Genomic DNA, 15,895 nt, shown 5'->3' on the forward strand with positions numbered 1-15,895 from the left:
TCCACTCCCCACACCTACCCATCCACCCATCCTTCCACCCATCCATCCATCCACTCCCCACACCTACCACTAATGCTGGGCAAAGTTGGGCCGAGCCATCCCACATATACTGAGATCCCTGTAAAGGATATCAATGGCCTAACAGCACACAAGCCTTTCAACAACACTGCTGTCTAGGAAGCCCCAAGCTCCAGAGCTCCACCCCTTATTTAGTCCTGCCTTACTTGATGGGGACAGAACTACAGCTGACAAGAAGTGACTGACCACTGCTCTCCACTTCTCTACAATATTCAGAAATGAGGTAAGAACTATGGCTGGGGTCATCTCAGCCCCAAAGCTCCAAAGTCGGGCTGGGCAGTTTGCAGAGAACTGCATCCTCCAGACAGCTCACCTCGTTTTCAATAACCGTCCATAGTTATAAGCACATAGGGGAGGGGCTGCATTATTTAAAGTCAACTTTAGTTAGTTTAAAAGACACAAGTGGCCCTTGGAGGCAGAGGCAGGTGGATCTCTGAGTTCGAGACCAGCCTGGTTGACATAGCAAGGTCCAGAACAACCAGGGCTATATAGTGATGCTCTATCTCCAAAAATAAAACAAAATAAAGAAACAGGGCTGGGATGCCCAGGCAGCGGCAGAAGGCCTGCATAGCATATGCAAAGCCAAGTACCAGACCAGGAGGGGGTAGAGCACGCCTTTAATCCCAGCACTTGGGAGGCAGAGGCAGGCGGATTTCTGAGTTCGAGGCCAGCCTGGTCTACAGAGTGAGTTCCAGGGCAGCCAGGGCTACACAGAGAAACCCTGTCTAGAAAAACAAACAAACAAATAAATAAAAATTTAAAAAGCCAACTATCTCAATAAGTAAATAGGCAAACAAAGAAAGAAAGAAAACAAAACATGTGGTTCCTTATAGCCAAGAACTTAACAAACCAAGCAACCTTTATACATGAACTTATTAATTTTATATGAACATACTTACATATACTAATATATATAAAATATACATGAATATTTATATTATCAATGGGAAGGCTGAGGGGGCTCAGCAGGAGAAAGGAGCTTGCTGCCAAGCCTGGTAGCCTGTGTTTGATCTTCAAGACACACCTGAAGCAAAGGGCCAACTCCTGCACATTGTCCTATGACCTATGTGCATACCATAGCCCACACAGATGTTCTCACACACACACACACAAAATGAAGATTTTTAAAATAGCACTACTAATAGTCTAAAGTGCCAGGCTGTATTTTAGAGGGCCAGTGTGGTGACAAGTCCTTCACAGCCCTGTAGTGGCCCTGGGGCTCAGGTATCCACAGTGACTCACCAGACAGGCAGTAGGCCTGATGGTAACAGCCTTAGATTCATTTCTCTGAGCCTGAGTTCTCCTTCTCCAGTGGGAGTGGGTGAGTGGCCACACCCGGGTGGATTTTCCAGTCCATTCAGTCTATCAACCCAAGTTATAGTGAGGAGGAAGGGGCAGGGACTCAGTCAGAATTCAGTCCCATCAAACAGTGCCCTTTACAGGCTGAGGTTGATGATAAACATTCAAACAGGAAAACGTTTTAAGAGAAGTTTCATGTCATTACTATTTTACTAATATTATCACTGCTCTAGAATTGTCTTCCCTTCACTTTCAATTATAAGCTCATTTTACTGCCAGGGAGATGGCTCGGCAGTGGGCTCTTGCCACCCAGCTTAGAGCTCCCAAGACTCTGGCGCTGTAATCTGTTCTCTAACCTCGGGGTGTGCACATGCAGTATGGTCACACAATAAATACATGTAAAAATTCAAGTAGAAAAGTGAATCACTTGGCAATAAGTAAATAACCATCTGATTGCTGAGGACCTACAGGCACCTGGCGCCACTCCTGAGGAGGGACCCGTTGTCCTCTGTGCTGTGGCCCCAACTGAACTGTTTCCTTCAAGGAAAAAGGGGGCAAAAAGTAGAAGCAGACCAGGCCTGGATGAGTAGAGTCATCAGAGGCAAGAGAGGTGAGTGGTGGGGTATGATTAGAACACATTATACACACAGGGAAAGGTCACACTTATGTACAAGTAATATATACTAATAAAGTTAAAATTATTTAACACTCAATCCGTGTAGGATTTTTCCTCGGGGACCTGAATACCAGAGTGTCCCACAGACGCGCTAAAGTAGGGGTGAAGTCTCAGGAGAGACAGCGGCCCAGCAGCCTTCTCGGTGCGTTCTCCGCCCCAACCCCCCTCTGCCACCCTAGGGGCCTGTCCCGACGCTGAGCTCCCTAGGGGCCCAGGAAACAACCGCTGCCCTAGCGAATCCCAACTGCGAACGCCCCATGGAAAGGGGCGAGGAAGACAATCCCGTATCGTGGGGTGTGCTGCCTGTGCACCAGAGGGCTGCACACGCACTCTCCCGGCCTCCTGGACCTTCCTACAAACCGTTCACACAGTATTTTCCTTCGGGAAAGTTTTCTAGATTGGGGATCTCGGCAAAGAGGAAGCTGTGGGTGCGCATGAGCTTCCCGGCGCGGCGTGGTAAAGGATCCCCAAACGCAGCGGTGTAGGGTTCCAGGGGAGAGGGGTCCGAGGATCTGGGGCGCCGGGGGAATTTGGGATGGGCAAGAAAACGCGAAGGGAGGAGTTCCTTCCAGAACAAACGCAATGTCTATTTTGGTCAAAGCACAAGAAAGGGGTGCCGGAGCTCCCAAATCCTGAGTCAAGAAGAAAACCTGAGGGTCAGAACTATGAGCCAAGCAGAAGAGTACCCTCGGAGTCAAGTTCATGGATAAGAGCCAGAACCCCGATTTCCGAAGTATAAAAGGGAGACACTGCCTCTGGGTTTTCAGACTTGGGGGAGAATGGCTGGCTCTGTGGAAGCCCCCAACTCAGGTTTTGGGGAGATGACAGCAAGGAGCGGGTTTGGGGCAATCCCGAATTCAGGTTTTGGGGCTTATGAAAGAGAGGACTAGTTTGGGGGCGCTTCCGTGCTCCAGGCGTCGTGGAGTAAAAGTAAGAGACAAGGGGGTCTTCTGCAGTGCCCGCTCCTCAAAGTCAGATTTAGTGCGTCAAAGGCGAGAAGAGATCGCTTCACTTCACAAACTTTTGAGAGTGTGAGAGGGGTTCCACCCAGCCCAGGGCTCCCCCAAATCAGAGGCGCCTATCAGGATTGGGTGAGGTTGGCGTCTGCAAAGTTGGGGCGCCGGGTCCCGCCGCGCTCGCCCCCGCGACCCCCCCCCCGGCAGGGTCCTCCCTGCCGCCGCCCCCTGCCCGGGCCCGCACCACTCACCTGGAGTTCGGCAGGGAGTTCCGGTAGCGGCTCCCGCGGCGTCGGCCGCTGCGTGTCGCTCCGCGTTGGTAAGTAACAGTCTCCACGGCTACAGTCTCTATGGCGGCGGTGGTGGCGGCGCTGGCCGCTCCTCCTCCCGCTCCCGCCGCCCTCCCGCCTGCAGCGCCCGCCCGCAGCAGGCGCCTGCCCGCCTCAGCCTCGCGCTGCCCTCGCGGGGCGGGGCGTTGTGCCCAGCAACGGTTACCAGGCTGCACGCCCCGCCCCCCCAACGGCCCGCCCATGACCGCCTCCAACGGCCTCGGGAAGGGCGGGCGATCTCTCCATTGGCTTTCATAGTGCCCATCAGGGGTGAAGGGGCAGGCCCTTGGGTATAATGCTAGCCAATCGCTGGGAAGGAGGGCGGGGCCTGGCGGGAGGCGCGCCGCTCCCGGGAAGGGTTTCTCTAAGGAGGTGCGCGAGGGCCCGCTGGTGGCGTAGGTTCGGACAGCGCGTGTTTTGCGGAGTTAGGGTGATTACGCTAGACCGGAGGCGCTCTAGGGGAAGCAGCAGTCTAAGGGGAGCAGCAGACTCTGGCCTTGCGCCTGCTCTTTCATGGTCCACAAACTGAAATTTTTTTTTTTTTTTTTTAAAGATTGTTGTCTGTGCGTGTACTTGCAATGCGCGTGGAGGCCCGAAGAGAGCGTCGGATCGCCCTGGAGCCAGAGTGACCAGCGGCTATGAGAGCCGCCTAATTGAGCGGGGGACCGATCTCGGGTCCTCTGCAAGAGCAGGAGCCTCCTCTCCAGCGCTTCTCCCTGTCTTTTGAGCCGGTGTCCTGTATACACTCACTCTACAGCGGAAACTGGCCTCCAACACCCGATTCTCCTGGTTCCACCTCCCTAGTGCTGGGATGGTGTGTGTGTGTTTACCAGTCCTAGCTAAGTGGACAACTCCCCAACCCCTGTCTCGCTTCTCTGTCCTCTCTCATTCATATATATACAGGTCTCAATGTGAGATCTTCATAAAGGTTATATTTTGGTGCGATGACACAATAAACAATGAAAAGTTACTTAAAAGAAAGGGTTTGAACTCAGGGACACAAGTGAGGAGGAGCTCTCAGACCATAGCTCCATTCATTCATTGAACGTCCAATTGCACCAGTGGACATGGGTGACTTGGGCTTATGCGCCCAAAGTGATCAAAGCTTGCTTTTTCTTTGAGGCAGGGTCTTGCTAAGTAGCCCAAGTTAGGATCGATCCCACTACGTAGTCCAGGTTAATGATCTTTTTGTCTTAGGTCCTTGGCTACTGGGGTGAGAGGCAGGTGCTGCCAGTCTAACTCATAAATCCTTCAGTTAGGTCCTGAGAAAGGCAGTAGATGCTGCCCTAGGACTGGAGTTTCCAAAATAAATATATCTGAGCAACTGGAAGTCTAGTGCCACAAGAGTCCCACAGACCCAACTGTAGCTTGGAGGCAAATGGTGAGGCATGAATGAGCATGGATCTGTGTCTGGACCAAACTGTGGCCCTTCAGGACTCACTGTGTTTTGAAGACTGAGAAGTATGTGCCCAGGGCTCATGGGTTGGAAGCCTAGTGCTGGGCAAGGAGACTCTGGGAAGTAGTGCAGAAGCCTTTGTAGACCTGGAACGCTTGTGGACGGGAAGGAAAGCAGAGCTCTCATCTTAGCCATGTCTCAGAGCCCTAGGCCTCTCACTAGCTGACGGTACAGTTGGTGCATTTCTTACACAGATTTTTAGCATTTATTTCTTTAGGATGTAATGCGTGCATGTTATGATACACATGTGATCAGATGACTTGTATCACTTTCTGCCTTTCACCTGTGTGTCCCAAGCATCACCTCAGATCATTAGGCTTGGCAGAAAGCACTGTTTCCTCTTCCATACATACGGATTTTATGTTAGAGTAACAATGGCAGGAGCCAGGATTTTTTTTTCCCTAGGTTTTTTTTTTTTTAAGAATTTTTATTATTTTATGTATATGAGTACACTGTCACTGTCTTCAGACACACCAGAAGAGGGCATCAAATTCTATTACAGATGGTTGTGAGCCACCATGTGGTTGCTGGGAATTGAACTCAGGACCTTTGGAAGAGCAGTCGGTGCTCTTAACCACTGAGCCATCTCTCCAGCCCTCCAGTTTTTTTTCATGTCAACTTTCCAGGATTCTCCTTCACTTGGGTTTTTCAGAAACCCCTTTGAGACAAGAGCTTTGAACATGCCTGGCCCTGCATGCCCTTGGTGGGAACAGAATTACGTGGTTCCTGCCCCTGGGACAGGGCCATCGGGTGTGGACCTACATGAATGTCAGTGGCTGCTGTGGGCTTAGGGGTCATTTGGGTAATAATGTACACATTTTATGCTCTTCCTTCAAGGACTGTCCTCCCTGTTAATGTTAATGACTCCATGCTACTTAGAAACAATACAAGTCCAGGAGGTAAAGGTGTGGGATGGCTATTGTATCAGCAAATGTTGATCACTGGGATCTTCAGGACAGACCTTAAGGCTGTGGAAAAGGACTCTAAAAACATGAGTTCAAAAATATATAATTTCTCAAAAAATATAAAGATGCAATATGAAATATGGGGGCTTCAAGAATCTAAAGGAATGCCAGGCAGTGGTGGCGCACACCAGCACTTGGGAGACAGAGGCAGGCGGATTTCTGAGTTCGAGATCAGCCTGGTCTATAGAGTGAACTCCAGGACAGCCAGGGCTACACAGAGAAACCCTGTCTTGGAAAAATAAAACAAACAAAAACAAACAAAAAGTATGTAAAGGAAGCAAAGTGGCTGTGCTGTGAGCTGACCTGCCACACTAAGGAAGGACAGACAGACTTAGGTGATCCATGCAGCTAAACTTTTTTGTTTATGCTTACAAAGGCAGACAAATTCCTGAGTTCAGGGTCAGCCTGGAAAAGAGCAAGGTTAGGCCCAAGGTGTGGTAATTTTTTTTATTGTTTTTGTTTTGTTTTGGTTTTTTGAGACAGGGTTTCTCTGCAAAGCCTTGGCTGTCCTGGAACTCACTCCGTAGACCAGGCTGGCCTTGAACTCAGAAATCCGCCTGTCTCTGCCTCCCAAGTGCTGGGATTAAAGGCGTGCGCCATCACCTCCCAGCACCTAAAAATGGTAATTTTAGGATGGGTCCCACCCAGCTAGTTTATCCTCTGTGCTTAACAGAGGCAGGCAGGTCTGCAAGAGATGAACTATTCAGAGAGGAATTTTAGAATAGCGAGAGAACTGTCTTGAGTAGAACAGGAGAGAGAGCTGTCTGGCACAGGCTTGGACCCACAATCTGATTTCAAGTAATTTGTTTTCACTGCTTCCAGACACCCCTTCCTCAGAACCCCTCTCCAAGCTGAGGCTGGTCCCTGGCAGAACCCACCCACATCCTTGACTATTATGGAAACTCAGAGCAGCTCCACGGCACAGAACTTGGCACCTAAATGTTGGGGGGAGGGTACAGGGAATTCTTTCTCTCTCTTAAACATCATGCTTAAAATCTTTGGTTGGAACTTAAGACAGGGTTTCACTGTGTAGCCCTGGCTGTCCTGGAACTCACTCTACACCAGACTGGCCTCAAACTCAGAGATCCACTTGTCTCTGCCTCCCAAGTGCTGGGATTAAAGGGATGCACTACCAATACCCAGCTTTATATTATAGTCTTAGTCTAAATTACTGGCTGGAGATATGGCTTGGCAGTCTAGAGTACTAACTCCTCTTCCAGAGAGCAGAGGTTTGATTCCCAGCACCCACATGGCAGCTCACAACTATATATAACTATAGTTCCAGGGGATCTGATGTCCTGTTCTTTCTATGGGCACCAGGCATGCATCTGGTGCACAGACATGCATGAAAAACACACATGCCTAGGAAATAAAACAAAAAACTTTTTCAAAAATTGTTTTTAAAGATTTATGTTTATGTGCATTGGTGTTTTGCCTGCATGTATGTCAGTGAAAGTGCCAGATTCTCTGGAATTGAAGCTACAGATAGGTGTGAGCTGCCATGTGGGTGCTGGGAATTGAACCTGGGTCCCCTGGAAGCACAGCCAGTGGTCTTAGCCACTGAGCCATCTCTCCAGCCCTTCAAGATTTAAATTTAAGAAATCTTTTAAAGAGTGTGATTGGCCCAGGAAGTGGCACTTCTAGGGGTGGCCCTGTTGGAGTAGGTGTGTCACTGTGGGTGTGGGCTTTAAGACCCTCATCCTAGCTGTCTGGAAGCCAGTATTCTGCTAGCAGCCTTCAGATGAAGACGTAGAACTCTCAACCCTTTCTGCACTATGACTGCCTGGATGCTGCCATGTTCCCACCTTGATGATAATGGACAGAACCTCTGAACCTGTAAGCCAGCCCTTATAAGAGTTGCCTTGGTCACAGTGTCTGTTGACAGCAGTAAAGCCCTAACTAAGACAGGGGCCAACTAGGTGGCTCAGCGGTGAAGGAGCTTGCTGCCAAGAGTTGAGTTCCACCCCTGGGACCTGATGGAAGGAGAGAATTGACTTGCACATGTTGTCCTTTGACTGCTTGCACCCCAATATATAAATAATTCCTCAATCCAACCACAAATGGCCTCACAATGCCTTCTGGTGCCAGCCAGGCTGCTTCGTCTGAAACTCAGTGAGTCTTGGTGTACATGAGCCCAAATATGAAGCCAAGTGCTAGGCTGCTGTGGACAGCTGTGTTCTCGGCTCAGTCCTCTCTCCACTGACAGTCAACTTTTACAAGTGGGATTGTGGGCCAGTCCTGGAGCATAAGATTTTATAATCGGGAGGCAGAGGCAGCTGGATCTCTGTGAGTTCAAGGCCATCCTGATCTACATAGTGAGTACCGGGACAGATAGGGCTACACAGGGAGGCCACCCCCAACTCAAACAAACAAACAAACAAAACAAACAAAAACCAATAGAATTCAGGAGCCTGGCAATGACTAAGTGGGAATAAGGCCCAAGGAGCGCGCAAGAGCACAGCTGTCCCATCCCAGTGTTCGTGAGCCAGTGCAGGCAACAGCAGAAGGAGCGGCATGATGGCACGATGGCAGAGTGGGGGCGGGGGGCGCTCTGGAGAAGATGGATGGTAGACCAAGATGGCCTAAAACCATGCAGGTGATGCATGCTTGTCACAACAGCACTGTGAGACTGAGGCATGAGCCCCACATCCAAGTCTAGCCCAGGCTAACTGTCTGTTCCTGTTTCCCCTGTGGGAACTGTTCGTCCTGGTGACTCCTCAGGGGTGGCTGAGGAGGCTCTATCAATAGGACTGAGAGGCCAAACCTCAGTCATCTTGAGACTGGCCTCCATTTTAAAAGAAAAAGAGCCTGAGAACTGGACCCAAGTTCCAGGAAGAACCACATAGTTTATCTCTGGCTCATACCCTAGAGTTATTCCTTAGCAACAGCTAATCAAGATTAGTCTGATAGTTCCAGATGTACTTTCAGGCTAGGATTACTCATGGTTTTGCTTCAGAGCACCCACCTGCCAGCCTACAATAGTCATTCAATTAGCTGCTTGTCAGGCCAGAAACCCCCTCACTTCCTCCATACCTCCTATAAAGCCATGTTCCGCTGGGGACTCAGGGCTTCACCTCCCAGTCTGCCTCATCAGGGTTGGTGGTCAATCTTGAGCTTAATAAAGATCCTAATGTGATTCATTGGAGTAGGCTCCTTGGTGGTCTTTTGGGGCTCTTGAATGCTTTCTCAATGGGCACAGCATTTTGGTGCATTGTCCAGGAAATCCCTGGAAGATGTCTCAGTACCAGCCGATAAGGAATTCTTGTCTATCTGTGTCTGTCCATATGGTAAATCTTTCTGTCTGTGAGGTGCTGTGGTGATTCTGTTCTATGTGCTCTATGCAGCACACAGTAATTGTGTTCTGTGTTTGCGCAGCACCGCAGTAATTCTGTTCCGTAAATTTTTATTTAGTGGCCAAAGTGACTAGGTGGACACTCTGCAAAGTCATGGCCACACAGGGCTGGAAGACATTCCAAGCCCGGATGGAGAGACCTTGGCGTCTTACTTGGAATTGGATGCTGGTTTTGGGATCTGCGGGTAGCCACTGTCTGGCAATTTTTGTTTCCTCCTGATGGAGAGGAGAGGGCAAACTTCTTGTGTTTCTCATTATGGATGGACTTTGACTATGATGGATGCTAACATGGGACAAGTACCTTCAACTCCACTAGAACTGCTTAAAGCCGTTTTAAGGATGTTAAGACCCAGGGGCAGAATCTGTCTGTCACCATTAGGAAAGATAAATTAACTTTTTTTTTTCATTTTTCAAGACAATAAATTAACATTTTGCAGGCCACAATAGCCCACCTTCAAAACTAATTGGCCCTGGGAGGAATCCTTTGACTTGGGATTGGTCTAAGAAATTGAAAAGCTTATTTTTAAACCCAAACTTGGCTACCTAGATCAAATACCTTATGTGGTGGCCTGGTGAGCCCTCCTAGGAGACCTGGCCCCTTTGGCTTAAACCTTTTCACCTCAGACGACAGGCATAAATTTTTGACTTGGCTACCAAGAAGCCCAACGATACAAAGGAAGAGATACCAGACCACCCACTTTCTTCTACACCATCCCTCTATACAGTCCTCCAAGGAGAAATGGAGGAGGATGTCCTCTTTCCATTCCCACTTTATTCTACGTTTGGGGCAGAACAAGAGGCTCTGCAGGCAGCTCTGCCACAGACATTAGAGGGGGACCTGCTGCAGGGGCAAGAAGCCGCCGGGGACTGACTCCCAAGCCTGAATCTGTCATCCTGTCCTTGTGTGCAGCGGGGCCAGTCAATGATCAAGGGAATCAACCCCTCCACTATTGGCCCTTTGCTACTAGTGACCTTTACTGGAGAACTCAGGACTCCCCTCTTTCAGACAACCACAAGATTAGTTAGGCTGCTAGAGATATTGTTTACCCACCAGCCCATTTGGGATGACTGTCAGCAGGTTCTGCAGGTTCTCTTCACCACAGAAGAGAGGGAGAGGACCCAGAGAGAGGCCAGGAACTCACCAATAACCAAGCAGCTATTGATGCTGGCTTTCACTTAACCTGCCCAGATTGGGACTTCAACACTGTCGAAGGTAAGGGGAAATTCTTGGTCTACCACCAGGCTCTGTTGACAGGACTCAAGTCAACCACACACTGACCCACTAACCTAGACAAAGTATATATTAGTCAGGGAGACAATGAGAGGCCTGCAGCTTTTTAATAGGGACAGTACAACCTGATGTACCCTAAGTTACCAGCAGTGAAATTTCAGCAGCAGTAGCTCTAGCCTTTATTAACCAGGCAGTACTAGATATCAAGAGAAAGCTTCAGAGGTTTGAGAGGTTAGAAGAGTCTGAAAGACTTAGTGACAATGGCAGAGAAAGTGTTTAATGAAAGAGAAAGTGCAGAGGAGAAACAGATGAGGGCAGAGAAATGAATGGAGGGAAGACAGTGAAAGGGAAGAGACAACAGACTCATAATGCTGAACCTAAGACAGATGATTTCTGGAGGAGGAGGTAAGGGGGCCCTAAGGATCAAGAACCAATGTGATTATTGAAAGGAAGAGGGACACTGAACCAGGGAGTGCCCCAAGGGGGAAAAAAAAAGCCTATTCAAACCATCTTATTTTAAAAGATAAAAATAGAGATGAGGAATGGGGATAAAGGGTTCAGACCTTCTCCCTGAGCCCAGGGTAACCCTAAAAGTGGAAGGGAAACCCACAAGCTTATTTTCCCTTTCTTTCTTTCTCTCTCTCTTCCTTTCTTTCTTCCTTTCTTTCTTTCTTTCTTTCTTTCTTTCTTTCTTTCTTTCTTTCTTTCTTTTTTTGCTCAACATTTTGTCTTGTTAAAGCCTGAAAGTAAAGTCTATTCAAAGAAGTCTTGGGTCCAAGGGGCAACAGGAATTAAACAGTACCCGAAGAACTACTCAGGGCAGGATAACCCACTCATTCTTTGTTAAACCCGAATGCCCATACCCCCTCTTGGGGAGAGATGAGGGCACAACTGCATTTCTCCCCAGAAGGAGCCAAATGATTAGATTCAGAGGGGAAGCCTATTCATGTCCTGACCACCACTCTAGCTGTATAGTACCAGTTGTTTGAGCCTTTCCCCACCTCAGAGGATAAAATTATTACTTGGCTACATTGCTTCCCCAATGCTTTGGCAGGGACAGGAGGAATTGGGATGGCTAAACTTCCATCAGAGCATGATATGGATTGAGCTCAAGCCCGGGGTGGAGCCTGTACAGGTCCCCGGGTCCCTGATCACCAGGGAAGGCATAACCCCAATATCAGGAGACTATTAAATGTGGGAATCCTGAGACCATCTCCATTAGCCTGAACACTCCCCCCGCTGCCAGTCAAGAAGCCTGGAACTAGTGACCAGTACAAGACTTAAGAGAAGTAAAGAAGCACGTTCTGGAGACCCACCCATCAGTCCCTATTCCCTACACCCTCTTGAGTGCTGTCCCTCCTGGTGCCAATGGTAGACGGTACTGGGTTTAAAAGATGCCTTCTTCAGCTTATCCTTCACACCCAAGACACAAGACCTCTTTGCCTGTGAATGGTATGAGCCAGAGTTTGGGGTTAGCAGACAGCTCACTTGGACCTGTTTCCCCCAGGGATTTAAAATCTCACCTACCATTTTTGATGAGGCCTTCCATGAAGAGTGAGTACAGAACCCAGCACCCTAAGCTGACCTCCTGGTGACAGAGAGAGCAAATAAGAATGCCTGGAGAGAACCCAGGACCTCTAAGAGGCCCTGGGGAATTTGAGCTCCCAAGTTTCCACTAAGAAAACCCAGCTCTGCCAACCACAGGCAACCTGTCTAGGGTACATATTAAAGGAAGGGTCAGAGATGCTCTCTGAAGCCAGGGAAGAAGCTGTCCTGTGCTTACCACCAGTTAAGAGAACTCTTGGGGGTCCATTGGGCTCTGCGCAATATGGATACCAGGCTTTGCAGAAATAGCTAAGCCACTATGAAGCCATCTAAGGGCTTCCTGAGAGCTTTGTCTGGGCAGAGGGACATTAGAAAGCCTTCAGACTGAAGTCTTTGCTGAGTCAGATGACTGCTAACTATTGGACAACCTTGAGGGTGTCCAATGGGTCCACAAACATGTCTGGTCTAAACTTAGTGCCTTCTATGAAACAGGTCCATTTTGGAACCTCATTGATTCCAGCCCGAAGACTGGGCTCTAGTCAAGAGACACCCAAGGGATTCCAGAGCCTCATTGGAAAGGCCCCTGTGTCATCATTCTGACCACCCCCATTGCGTTAAAGGTTGACGGGATTACAGGGTGGATCTACCATACTCACACCCAAATTGTAGACTGGTTTGCAATTTGAGGATGACCTGGACCAGCAGAGACAAAGACTACCAAGCACCGTTCCAACCTTCTCAAGCTCATGCTACAGTGAACCTGGTGAACCTCTTTATCATGGTACTATAATACCCAACCCCTACAAGCCCCTTAACCTTACCTGGGCCATCATCAATATGGCCACAGGGAATATTGTCAACTCTACATCTCAGGTTATGCCCCCAGGTACCTGGTTCCCTGATCTCCATGCCAATCTCTGTGATCTGATGGGTAAAGAATGGGACCCCCCAGAACAACTTTGGCACAGCCCCCGACAGATTACGGTCACAACGTACATTTGGTCCATTTGGCACCAAGCTTTCCATGTCTGCCCAGGACATCCCAGAGCCATGACTAACACAGTAAATGTGGAGGCCCTGAGGCCTTCTTCTGTGTGGCATGGGGATGCAAATCCACTGGATGGACACACTAGAAAGCCTCCAAAAGACCTCATCATTATGACTAGGTTCAATGCCCAGGCTGTGGGGAGAAATGCAATCCTCTTGTTATCAGAGTCACAGATTACAGCAGAAAGGTCCACTGAACTACTGGTAAGACTTGGGGACTGAGACTTTATGCTTGGCACAGATCCTGGAGTCCTGTTCACCTTCCAACTCTATGTTCAGGCACCGCCCCCCCCCCCCATTGCTCTCAGCACCAACGCCTGCTGGCTAAACCCTCACCTATGCCACCTCTGCAGGCTCAGACAGCAAACCAACCCCAGGGCTCACTCCCATCTTCTCCTGACAAGGCACCAACCCAAGCCAAAAGGACAACGCAAAGACTGAGTAAAGACAGCCCTGACCCTCTTTGGAACATGATGTTCCAGTCCTTTAAGGTCAACAATGCATCCAGACCCGAGTTAGCTGAGTCATGCTGGCTGTGCTATGAGATAAGACCACCTGACTTTGAAGGCACAGCCCTGATTTGGAAACTTCAGTGAAACTGAGAACCTCAGTGAGTGCAGACGGTAGCAGGTGAGGCCAGGCTGACCTTACAGGCCATAGACAGCCTGAGCACCTGTATAAGGACAGTTCCTGAGGCCTGTAGCCACCTTTGTAATGGGACCTACAGGATGAATTTAGACAATGACAAATACCTATTACTACCCACCAATGCCTGGTGGGTATGCACTGCAGAGTTCATCCCATGTGCCCACGGGGTTATACTACACCAGGATAAGGAATTCTCTGTACTTGTCCAATTACTACACAGAATCATCTATCATAAAAATGACCAAGTCCTAGACTTCCTAGATGGAGCTTGAGGCTTAGTCACCACAAGAGTCAAGCAAGAGCCAGTCTTGGCTGTAAGTGTGGAGGTTCTCATAGGACTGGGCACAGCTGGCACAGGGGCACAGCTGGCACAGGAGCCAGGGAGGTTCTCATAGGATTGGGCAGCAGCTGGCACAAGGGCACAGCTGGCACAGAAGCCGGGGAGGTTCTCATAGGATTCAGCAGAGCTGGCACAGGAGCAGGGAAGGTTCTCATAGGACTGGGCACATCTGGCACAGGGGCACATCTGGCACAGGGGCACAGCTGGCACAGGGGCCAGGGAGATTCTCATAGGATTGGGCAAGGCTGGCACAGGAGCAGGGAAGGTTCTCATAGGATTGGGCACAGCTGGCACAGGGGCACAGCTGGCACAGGGGCCAGGGAGATTCTCATAGGATTGGGCGCAGCTGGCACAGGAACCAGGGAAGTTCTCATAGGATTGGGCACAGCTGGCACAGGAGCAGGGGAGATTCTCATAGGATTGGGCACAGCTGGCACAGGAGCAGGGAAGGTTCTCATAGGATTGGGCACAGCTGGCACAGGAGCAGGGGAAGTTCTCATAGGATTGAGCCAGGGAGGTTCTCATAGGATTGGACACAGCTGGCACAGGGGCACAGCTGGCACAGGAGCCGGGGAGGTTCTCATAGGAATGGGCACAGCTGGCACAGGGGCACAGCTGACACAGGAGCCAGGGAGGTTCTCATAGGATTGGGCACAGCTGGCACAGGGGCACAGCTGGCACAGGAGTCAGGGAGGTTCTCATAGGATTGGGCACAGCTGGCACAGGAGCAGGGAAGGTTCTCATAGTATTGGGCACAGCTGGCACAAGAGCAGGGGAGGTTCTCATAGGATTGGGCACATCTGGCACAGGGGCACATCTGGCACAGGGGCCGGGGAGGTTCTCATGGGATTGGGCACAGCTGGCATAGGAGCAGGGAAGGTTCTCATAGGATTGGGCACAGCTGGCACAGGAGCCAGGCGGCTTCCTTGGTGCTACAGAACCAACGTTATGACGGTCTAAAGGAGGCCATAGGCACTGATGTAGACAGATTAGAAATGGAGTCTCTCACCTCTGAGATTCTCGGGGCTCCCTGGCAGAGGTAGTACTCCAAAATAGAGGGGGCTAGATTTCCTGTTTATGCAACAGAGAAGGCTATGTACAGCTCTCAAACAGAGCGCTATGCTGTTTTTACTTTGACCTCTCTAGAGTGGTCAAAGAATCAATCGCCAAAGTTAGAGAGGGGCTGGCCAAGAGAAAAGAAAGAGAACACACACACACACACACACACACACACACACACGAGTACATTTGACACACACATGTACACATATATACACACACAGGTACACCAGATACACATACATACACACAGGTATACCAGACATACACATACACACAGGTACATCAGACATACATACACATACATGCATACACAGCTACACCAAACTCACACATATACAAACAGGTCCACCAGACACACAAATGTACACACAGCCACACACAGGTATGCACACACATAAGTACACCAGATATACATATGTACACACATGTACACAAGCACACAGGTATACCACACACACAAGCACACACACACACAAGCACACAGGTATACCACACACACAAGCACACACACACACAAAAGCACACACACACACAAGCACACACACCACACATGCACACAAAAATGCACATACACACACACGTATGCCAGACATATACACAAACCACACACACATGCACATACATGTGCATGCAGACACACATGCACACACAACTACACATGTGCACACACATAAACCTGCTATCACGTCTATGCTAAAAACCTAGATTGTTTTGGCTTCGATTCTGCCTTTTGATATATATACCCAGTTTTCCCAAGTAAAGTTACACCTTGATACAATTACTTGGTGTCGTGTCCCTCTTTGCTCTCCCCCTGCTTATTGTTCACAGGTCCCGTTTGTCTCTGGTCCAAGACAATCCACTATCGTGTAGGGTCCGCTGGTGGAAAACTACACACAGGAAACACCACGCAA

The 15,895-nt window shown here is 49.4% G+C and overlaps 1 protein-coding gene and 1 long non-coding RNA gene across 4 annotated transcripts in view; one reads left to right on the forward strand and one right to left on the reverse strand.

Annotated features, from left to right (window-relative positions):
* Rfx2 (regulatory factor X2) overlaps nucleotides 1-3,485 on the reverse strand; it is a 58,547-nt gene extending 55,062 nt beyond the window's left edge. For all 3 annotated transcript variants that reach the window (XM_031347080.1, XM_031347078.1, XM_031347079.1), the window contains exon 1: nucleotides 3,261-3,485. The gene's annotated coding sequence lies outside the window, so the exon portion shown is untranslated. The remainder of the gene's footprint in view (nucleotides 1-3,260) is intronic.
* LOC116074506 lies at nucleotides 2,169-4,191 on the forward strand. Its single transcript, XR_004112199.1, has 3 exons — nucleotides 2,169-2,509; nucleotides 2,655-2,786; nucleotides 3,892-4,191. It is a non-coding gene; the product is annotated as an uncharacterized LOC116074506 (long non-coding RNA).
* Nucleotides 4,192-15,895: the final 11,704 nt, after the last annotated feature.

Source organism: Mastomys coucha, unplaced genomic scaffold (genome assembly GCF_008632895.1).
Source record: "Mastomys coucha isolate ucsf_1 unplaced genomic scaffold, UCSF_Mcou_1 pScaffold3, whole genome shotgun sequence".
Taxonomy (NCBI): Eukaryota; Metazoa; Chordata; class Mammalia; order Rodentia; family Muridae; genus Mastomys; species Mastomys coucha.